Raw genomic sequence first — 11,576 nt, 5'->3', positions numbered from 1 at the left:
ATAATCATAGGTGGTGTTCTAATGGAACACTGTTTTATAAGGGCGTACTATACATCTCGCCCATCCATTCATTGACCAATCTATCGTAGTTGTCGAGTGTGATACTACAATTTCTTGTTAGAGCAAAGGTGGGATCAACGACCACTCGTGAATAATAAATAACAGATGCCACGATGGTACTATACAACTCTAAGTGATTACACGTGTAGTAGGCTAATTCTTCTCTTTAGCTATAGTTACTTATAGTAAGTATATGTCATTCTTCTCCTTATTGTATATGCAGTACTCCTTTGTTGTATATTTAGTACTTAATCTCAATATATAGTATATGTTTTATATAAGTAGTCTATGGGTTTGAGTCCGGGGACAACTGTCGGAATTATTTGATTGACATCGTCGTCATTGGCGATTCTATTCAGGTATTACAACAACGAAAGTCTATCAAGGATACATATCAGCTTATCCACTAGCTACAAGTGGGCTTGGTTCTTCGTAAAATTGAGATCAGGACGGCAGTTAGCAGTCGACTCAAATCCTGCGGGAGTTAGATTAATCCCGAGGTTGAGAAATTTTTTATTCTCAGTAGCGTAGTCGGTAGCACAGACCTGTCACCGTGCAAGTCCTGGGTTCGAGTCCGAGGACAACTGTCGGAACTATTTTATATATATATATATATATATATATATATATATATATATATATATATATATATATATATGAGTGTGTGTGTGTGTATATATGTATATATTATATATATATATATATATATACATATATATATTATATATACATATATTATATATATACATATATATATATTGTCAGTGTATTTGGGCAGGAGTTTTTCTCTAATGCATGTTTCATTAAAAGTGATGGCTAGTTGTGCATTAATGATTTTCTTAAAAGTATTTTCCATATACCTTATTAAGGATTTGTTTTCCTTAGGAAGGAAATTTATGACTTGGCTGTATGTAGTCATATTAGCTAGATCGCGATTTCGGGTTCAAGACCCTTCTTCAGTAGCTATAGGGATAAGAATTAATCCGAAGATTCTAGTAAAGATCTAAGTTTTATACTAGAGTTCCTATACTTGCTAATCACTGGGGGATGTCACCTAGTATTACGGGCAGGGACGAAATGTCACGTACGCTAGGGAGCCTCCGGGTTTGTGTTGTGGCGGAATGTGGCGTTTTGTCTCGTAGTTGGACGAGTGGCGTTTTGTCTCGTATTGGCGTTTGTGGTGTTATGTCTCATGTTTGTATTTGTAACGGTTTGTCTCGTGCTTGGAAGGGCTCTAAGGTCTTCTGCTTGTACATTTAGCTTTGGGCTCAACTCTTTAATATACAACGCTTCTAAAATTGGGAGGCGTCTATCGTCAGTACATAAATCCAAAATCTCGGTGTTTTTCTCTAGTGTCTCTCTTGCTAGTGTTATGCCGTGGGCTTCTCTTAAGTGATTTTTAGGGGCTCCAGATGTCAGGTGGTATGAGAGGCGACGGGATAACCTCATTGTCGTCATGCCAATATAGGTGGATGGGAGGGCTTCACAGTGATTTTTAGGGGCTCCAGATGTCAGGTGGTATGAGAGGCGACGGGATAACCTCATTGTCGTCATGCCAATATAGGTGGATGGGAGGGCTTCACAGTTCCCTCGTGTACATGTGAACCTATAGATGACATGTGATTTCTGAAGTTCCTTTCTCTCTTGTAGGGGGCTGTTTATAATAAATCACTAGATTTAGTATTTTTTCTGGATTGACTGGTTTAATGTTTCTTTTTATAATTAGTTTCATAATGCGTTCATCTTCTTTATAAGCTGACGAAAAAGTGGATTTATAATATATGTTGATTTTCTCTTTATTTTGTTTATCATTGTTGTTGTTATGCCAGCCGTCCATTATTTTCTTTGTTTGAAAATTTATCTCTTTTTCATTGAAGCCGTTATTGATCAGAACTTGAGTGGAACGTTCGATTTCATCGTGCACTTGTGTACGTTGAAATATATATATATATATATATATATATATATATATATATATATATATATATATATATATATATATATGTGTGTGTGTGTGTGTGTGTGTGTGTGTGTGTGTGTGTGTGTGTGTGTGTGTGTGTGTGTGTGTGTGTGTGTGTGTGTGCAAAGTAGACCACTTGGAAAAAGAAACCAACGAAGCAGAGCGATTTCGTATTTTACATCTTCAGTGAAAAAAGTACATAGTTGAAGTGAAACACATAGTTTATATATACATCACTTAGACACAATGTAGTAGCACATTTGTAAACGATAATCACGAAGAACCCACAGTCGGAATAAAAGGAAACTTAGAAGAAAGTATAACTTCTATATTTCGTCCAATAGCTATAGCCCTCTTCAGTACTTTCCTGAAGAGGGCTATAGCTATTAGCCGAAATATAGAAGTATACTTTCTTCTAAGTTTCCTTTTATTCCGACTGTGGGTTCTTCGTGATTATTATATATACACGGAGAAGGAACAAGGACAGTTTACATAAGAGTAGAGGATATTTACCCCCTGAAAAGCGGTAGGTCAGGTCGCAAGGGTCAATGTGTCCCACTGATGAGAAAGGGGCGACATTAGGTCACAGTCGCAGGGTTACATTTTACCTTATTATTATTTTGCTTATTATCGCTTTTCAGGGGTAAATGTCCTCTACTCTTGTGTAAACTGTCCTTGTTCCTTCTTCATGTATATGTAAACTATGTATTTCTGTTCAACTGTGTACTTTTTGCACTGAAGATGTAATATGCGAAAGCGCTCTGCTTCGTTAGTTTCTTTTTCCAAGTGATCTATTTTGCCTAAATGAACACACGTACCCGTGTTCTTATTAGCACACACACGCGCGCGCGCGCACACACACACACACACACACACACACACACACACACACACACACACACACACACACACACACACACACACACACACACACACATATATATATATATATATATATATATATATATATATACATATATATACATAAATATATGTATAAATATATATATATATATATATATATATTTAAATATATATATATATAATATATAATTTGACGCAGCCCAAAGGAATTTCTCCCCGTCTTCTTTTCTACATGAGGTTGCCGAAATTATGAAGCGGCCTTGCTGTGGATGTGCTGTGTATTGCGACACTGTTTCTGACCCAGGGCAGTGGACAGGATGCAGGGATGACCCGTCATCCAGGAGGTGCCAAGATAAGAGAGAGGGAGGAGGGTGGAGGGGAGTGGAATATGTAGGGAATGGAATGGGTGGGAGTGGTTTCTATGCCTTTTTCTTTTTGGCTACCCTCCGTGTAAGGGGGAAAAAGCCTTTGGTATATGTATGTGTATATATATATATATATATATATATATATATATATATATATAATATAATATAATATAATATAATATTTTTTATATATCGTAAATATGAATACTATATGAATACTCTTAACATATATCTTCAATTTCTTTTCCTCGTATCTCTTTTGAGGTGTGGACTACAACCAGGGCCTCTAAAAGAAACTTCACAAGACGGTATAAGACCCCTTTGGGGCCCCGAAGCAGGCAAATATTTTTTCAAAATTGAGAATTTGATGTCCAGTAAATTCACAATAATTAATAATAAATATTAATAAAAAGAAGTAAGCTTGGTGTCATAAGTATACTGTAGTGATGTTTGTGTATGTGAATGTATGTCGGGCTGGGGGTAGTAGAAAGGGTTTGTTATCGAGGGGGGTGTAGATGTTGCATGATGGTTGCTGTGGGGCATTTCTTAGCTCGTGGACCCCGGAACAATGGGCCAGCGGGACCCCCCTGTCATAGGCCCTGACTACAACGGTACTGCGTTGGGCGTCTCTAGGCAGCGTTGAACGAAACCCATCCCTAGGCTCGGTATCCAATCCATCCGTTGACTAGTGTAACCGTACCTTAAAGACGCTTGTCTGCTTGCGATTTCCTTCCTATAATGTTAGACACTACTAATTCCTCTGTCCTCTTTCGATTTTCATGGGAGCGTAGTAGCGTTGACTATTTCGTCGATGTGAAGCATGAAATCTGAGGTTCTCAGTCTCCTTAACGTTATACACAATTTGGTCCATTAGTCAAGAAAGGAGATGGCACTAATTCTTAGCCAACAATAGAAAAGCTCCATAACACACCATATGAAGAGGAATCACTATTAGACTCAGCTGACTTCTTTATGCAGCAGAGCAAGACAAGAGGACCCTCACAAACCAATATTGAAATAGCTGATGTTGATATTCTTGATGGTGCAGATACTATTGCGTTAGATGCTATTCCTTGGCCCGGTGGCTTTCATGCCAGACTCTTGAAGAACTGGCAAACCAAAGGATGTGCTGTGTCTTACTACATTGCTTCTAGTCTGGGGAGTGGGTGAGGGTCAGGGATGGCCCTTCATCTTAAAAAAAAAAAAAAAAAAAAAAAAAAAAAACAACAAACAAAAAAAAAAAATAATAATAATAATAATAATAAATAAATAGATAAATAAATACAAAGGAAACAAATAAATGTGAGATGGGTGGGAGTGGGTGCATTTTTCGGCTGGGTTCTTCCTTTATAAGAGGGAAGAAGCCTTTTGTATAGAAATAGAAAATGACAAAACACCAACTGAAGGTGAATGGGCAAATTACGAATAAGAGGTTGGGGTAAATGTACAAATTCGGATTCACGATGGAACAAAGTAAAATGATGGGTACGATCTTCGTTGTGAGGCAGCTGCAGGAAATGGTTTTAGAGAGAAATAGGAAAATGTTTTTATGAATTTGTCGATCTTGAAAAAGCATATACCAGTGGAGGTAGTGTTCTGGTGCCTAAGACGGACAGATGTCCCAGACTGACGTGAAGGATATTTTTAGAGGGTTTAGAACAGTGGTGAGCACAATATACGGTGACAGATATTTTGATATTGAGGTAGGGTCATGTCAAACATCGGCGTTGGGTCCATCCCGGTTAGCATTTGAAAAATTCGAGAAAACATCTATTGCAGAGCGACAGAAAATAATGGCAAAAAATGGGGGGAATGAAGAATACAAACACATACTCCAGTAAATTGATGCATACAGAACACCTTCAAACTTTGGATGGTTTGAATCGCTTCCCACTGCTACACTTTGCGGTCCTGTTATTCCCGCCATATTCTGACGTTGTGGTTGTCCATACATTTCACATTCCATTATGATTTATTGACATTTTGTCAAAAGTTAAGGCGGTGAAGTTATGTTGAGTTAGTAAAGTGATTCGAAGTGTGAAGGGACTCAACAGGAAATATTTCTATTCTTGCCTACATGCTACGTAGGCTTAGCTATCAGGTGGCGCTTTGCACCAGACCTTGGTATCGGCGGCGGGACTGTGGGCACTCGGCCACAAGCAAAGTATAAATATATCGAGTCTTCTTACTTCCTATACTTAGACTTTGGTCGCAAACAAACGCGAAGGTGTTTGAAGAGATCAGTTAACCATTTTGTTTTGTTATTACAAACAAGAGACAGAATGTAAAGAGGCTCGGTTATACAGTTTGAGGGTATGCAGACACACACACACAGACAGTGAGTTGAAAGAGTTGGTTATGATTTTGCTGTAGTATGTCTCAGTAAACCCAGCTAACAATAGGAGTTATTGTGTATGAAAATGAGAATAAATCTAACACTTAAAATACGTTTCTCGTATTCCAACACCTACTCCAATGCCCTCATCTACCACATCTATCACGCCAGGAAATCAGTTGGCTGGCCAGACATCCGCCCGACCTTGAGCCAGATCATTCCAATTTAATTATTTTTTCTCACTCTACCCAGGCGCCTAATTTAACATCCTTTTTCTAACCAAGAGAAATCATATGATTATCGTGAAGTATATAAACAGTGGGATCGGAAACTGTAAACGTTTCTCTGATATGTGTTGTTGCAGATTGTGTCGATACCGCCATTGTCATGGTGATGTTCGATAAATTAATCATTTTATGAATATCCTGTATATCTTCAACATTTTTTCAGCTCATGCGTAATGGATAAATAAAAATGAAAATTACGAAAGAGAGGAAGAAAAATACCTTCCAAATTGGATATTTAGACAAACACACACACACACACACACACACACACACACACACACACATACACACACACTCTCTCTCTTTCTCTCTCTCACACACACACACGCTCTCTATCTCTCTCTCTCACACACACACACACCAACTTTCGTGGGCGGGGAGTTAGGCGCATGTTAAAGGTCAGGCATTACTCATAGACTGCATTGACCTGTAGTATTTATGCAACTACAGGCGAATCAGTTTGACATCGGGAAAATGCTTGAATCAGTAATGGTAAATTGACTCAGAGAACACATCGAAAGACATAATTCAATTCGTGATTCACAGCATGGTTTCTCCAAGGGTAAGTCATGTGTGACTAATCTTCTATCCTTTTACACTAAAGTATATAAGGCGTCAGATAACAATGATAATTACGATATTATTTACCTTGACTTTAGCAAAGCGTTCGACAAGTTGCCACACCAGTGACTACTAAATAAAATCAAAGCCCATGGCATAGGAGGAAAAGTGTTAGAATGAATTAGAGCTTGGATTAGTAACAGAAAACAGCGGGTCACCATAAATGGAGTAAAATCTAGGTGGGGCAATGTTACTAGTGGGGTCCCCCAGGGTTCGGTTTTGGGTCCCTTGTTGTTCATTATGTACATTAACGACTTAGACGACGGGATAAATAGTGATGTTAGTAAGTTAGCGGGCGACACTATAATAGGACGTCTAATTAGGTCACGAGACGACGCAGAGATTCTGCAGGACGATCTTAACAAATTGTTCACATGGTCGATGAAATGGCAAATGAACTTCAATATCTCTAAGTGTAGCGTGTTAAACGTAGGGCTACGCAACCTTGAAAATAGATACAGCTTAGATGACACGCTTTTAGAGAAAACTGAGTGCGAAAGAGACTTGGGAGTTCTAGTGAGTCCGGACCTTAAAACCAGGAAACAGTGCATTAGCGCCAGGAATAAAGCTAACAGGGCATTAGGTTTCATTGCTAGGACGGTAACGAATAGAAGTGCAGTGTTAATCATTAAACTCTATCTAGCGATAGTTAGACCCATCCTTGACTTTGCGGTACAGTTTTGGTCTCCGTCCTACAGAATGGACACCAATTCACTAGAATCAGTACAGAGAAGAATTACCAAAATGATACAATGACTCAGAAATTTGCCTTACGAAGAGAGGCTTAGGCACTTTAACTTACACTTTCTGGAAAGACGCAGAGTGCGGGGTGATCTAATAGAGGTGTTCAAGTGGATCAAAGGCTTTAACAAGGGTGATGCAAACAAGGTCAACATATTAGAACAACAGGGCAGGACTCGCAGTAATGGTTATAAATTGGACAAATTTAGATTTAAAAAAGAAATAGGCAAGAATTGGTTTACTAATAGGGTGGTCGACGAATGGAATAAACTTAGTAACCATGTAGTAATCGCTGAAACTATCAGTTGTTTGAAACGATTAGACAACTTTATGGATGGGGATGACAGGTGGTGATGGATACGGAGCTGCCTAGTGTAGGCCTTATGGTCTCTTGCAGTCTCCTTCAGTCTCATGTTCTTATGTCAAATATGAGCTCCGAGCTCTCATCCGGGAGGGTAATAGCTGTCGATTAAGAGTCCAACATGTGATCCAAGACCATGGTGAAACACACACACACACACAAACACACACACACACACACACACACACACACATATATATATATATATATATATATATATATATATATATATATGTACATAAATGCACATAACAATGATGAGAGTATCATCATAAACGGCGTCAACGACAATGATAATAATAATATCAATGATGATAAGAATATGATGAGGGAGAAAAATAATATAACTCAGCCGCACCACCCGGCCAAACACAATCCTGTTGGTGGGAAATGAAACAGAGCACCTTGCACGCATACGGGCACTCGGAAACACCAATCTGCATTCATCGAAGTTTTGTCTCCTTTGATTTCGTTTGCCCAAAGTCATTCGCCGAAACGATTTTCTTTATTTTCTCTCTGCATTTATCAAACGGAAACCAACACAGCCAGGTAAAAAGATGGGCATGTGATCCATTCTAACTGTTTATCGTGTTTATATTTTGAGTGAAGAAAAATTAGTAAAAGATGTGTGGAAGGCAATGGTGTGGGGAGTGAATATGAGGGACGGCCAAGGATGAGATGGATGGATGGGGTAAAAGGGGCATCAGAAAAGAGGGGAATGTCTGTTGAGGAAGGAAGGGAGAAGACAGAAGATAGTGGCGAGTGGAGAATGGTTGTGTATGGATGATGCTGTGATGTATGGAAGGGACTGGGTGGGGGATGGGGGAGTATGTGTGAATAATATTTTGACGCAGCCAGAAGGGATTTCTCCCTGTTTTTTCTTTTTCTGCATGAGGGGACGGGGAGGGGGGTCGCCGATTGAATGAAGCGGCCTTGCTGTGTATGCACTGCGTCTTGCTGCATTGCTTCTGACCCAGGGTAGTGGGCGAGATGCAGGGATGACCCATTATCCAGTAGGAGCAAAGAAAAGAGGGAGGGAGGGATGGTGAATGGGAGTGGAGTATGTGGAGATGAAATGGGTGGGAGTGGATTTATACCTTTGACTTTGGGTACCTCCCTTGTAAGGGAAAAAAAGCCCTTGGTATATGTATGTATGTATGTATGCATGTATGTATGTATGTATGTATACTTTATCGTCGTTTTAACGCGATCGGAAATATGTGTGACCAAAACTGAGTTGCAGCAATTGTTACGAGTCCCTACTTCAAGCAACGGTTGCAAGATTCAGGGGCCAGTTACCTTGGCTTTAGGAATCAAAATAAGCAGTATTTTGCTGCTGTGTAAGACGTCTCTATCGGGTGCGTTGAAAATGTTACAGAACAGAATTCTGAGGGAATCTGGTAAATACTTGAGATGAAACGAAAAAAACAACAACAGTATGACGCAGAACTGCAGAATTTATTTGTTAGGAAAGTAAAAATAATATCTCCACAAGTCGTCTAATACACACACACACACACACACACACACACACACACATATATATATATATATATATATATATATATATATATATATATATATATATATATATATATATATATATCTGTTGGTTGTCAGGCCGGACAGCCCTTCACCGCTTTCACTATGCCTCTCCAGATGGTTCTATCCTCTGTCAATTCTTTCCAGTCCTCGCTTGGTGCCCCCCCTTCCACGTCCTTCTTTACTCCACACACACACACACATATATATATATATATATACATGTGTGTGTGTGTGTGTGTGTAGAGAGAGAGAGAGGGAGATGATACACAGTTCTGGAATCACTATCCCTGCTTGTATGTGTTTTTACAGAGTTGTACCTGCACGGATAACCAAGATCGTACCGAGGAAATAATATTTGTAACCTGGTACTATCAAATGGAATTATGAGGCACTGCTTGTTGTTGTTGTGCACACACACACACGCACACGCACACACGGGACACCACAAGCATAGCTCCCCTTCCCGTAAAATACAACTAGGTAAACACACACACACACACACATGGTCTTGGATCACGAGTCCAACACGTGATCTAAGACCATGATGAACAAAAAACTGAATCACACACTTACACTAATACCCATCCACACACACACGGTGGCGCAATGGTAGAATTCCCAGCTGTCACTACAGCGCTTCGGGTTCGTATCCCGCTCAGGGCTGAAATTTCAGTATCGCTGCGCTACGAATCGGTACCCCAACTCTCGTGGGCAGGGAGTTGGGTGTGTTTGTGCCTGTAAGGTCACAGCATTACCCATAAATCGGCCATATATTCTGAGCTCTCTTTCGGGAGATAGCTGTCGCTCACAAGTCCACACACACACACATATATATATATATATATATATATATATATATATATATATATATATATATATATATATGACAAGAGAAAAAATAGGACTTTGATGGCATTATTTATCTACGCCCGCTGACAGCCCATGCTTGGGCAACATTATGGTAAGGCATTATACCACTTCCTCATCAAATGGCATATTTTCCCTTTCATTCCGTTTAAGGTCGCGTTATTTTATGCAGTTACACGAAACAATGGGGTGAAGATATCTGTGAATGCTACAATTTGTGAACGTAACGATTTCCACTTTTTGAACAGCCGTGGCAGGCTTCGGATGGTGTGAGGTTGCGTTTCACGTTTATTGACTAACGATTCGAATGTAATTGCCGAACTAGAAGTACATTCAATGTCAAGACATACCTAATGAAAGGAGTCGAGGGCACGATTTACTGATTACACGTTATCATTTAGACCTTGAGCAGGGGATTGAAGTCTTACATGACGGTTGGCTCACTGATTAGATTTCTCTTGATAGATGGTTTGCACTTGCAGTTGGTTGTTGCACACAGAACTGTCATGAATATTCATCTCTCGATTTAGCACGCATTTGTATGTACTACTCACAAAACCACATTATTTAATCAATACCATGATCTAAAAAAATAATAATAATAAATCCCCATTTTTCTCTTGCACTCCACATTTACAAGAAACTCGAGCAAAAGCACCCTTTCACCCTGCTGGTCACTCACGACGCATTTTTCTTTATAAAGTGTTCTGTGTCTTCCATGTGATGTTTGCATCTGAAACAATTGTTTTGTTGCCAGGCCGATTGTTTGTACTGTTTTAAAGCGGGGTGCATGTGATTAGGCATGCCAATTCGATTCTTGTATGCCTTGGGAATAATTTCTCTGCCGAGTATAAGAAGGAAATCGGCAAGAACTGGTTTACTAATAGATTAGTTAACGAAAGGGACTTTGAATCTGTACGATGAGGGTGAAACTAGCGGTTGCTGAGAAGGTTAGATAACTTTATCGTTGAGGATGACAGGTGGTAATGAACATGGAACTGCCTAGTGTAGGCCTTAAGATCACTTGCAGTTTCCTTCATTCCTATGTCCTTATGCTATTTCTGGGGGTCTAGTGAAGTAAAAAAAAATATGAATAAGTAAATAAAATATTATGGATGGCTTCTTTCGTGTTCCGAATGTGAATGTACTTTATAGGAGGTAGATGTTTGGGTAGAACACTGCTGCATATATATATATTAATTTCTTTAGCATGAGCTGTTTGTGTGATGTGATACGAGGAGTGAGTGGGTTCCAGTGTTCTTGCATTAACCTGTTTTGGTCTCTGAGTATAAATGTTCTATTGATGTTTTAGTGCAACTAATCATTATTCTGCTTAAGTTTGTGTCATTTTCAGGACCGGTTTTTATTGATATTGGATACCATGCTGTGTTTGCAGTTACGTAGGTCCTGAGTTGTCTTATTTGCTCCAACTATGATTTTTTTTTGTGTAGTCATATGTACATCAAATGTTGGGTTAAATGTAGTATACATATATATATATATATATATATATATATATATATATATATATATATATATATATATATATATATATATATATATATAT

This window comes from Oratosquilla oratoria, chromosome 20 (assembly GCF_046742065.1).
Source record: "Oratosquilla oratoria isolate Oo_2021 chromosome 20, ASM4674206v1, whole genome shotgun sequence".
In the NCBI taxonomy this organism is placed as follows: Eukaryota; Metazoa; Arthropoda; class Malacostraca; order Stomatopoda; family Squillidae; genus Oratosquilla; species Oratosquilla oratoria.
This window is presented reverse-complemented; position numbering follows the sequence as displayed.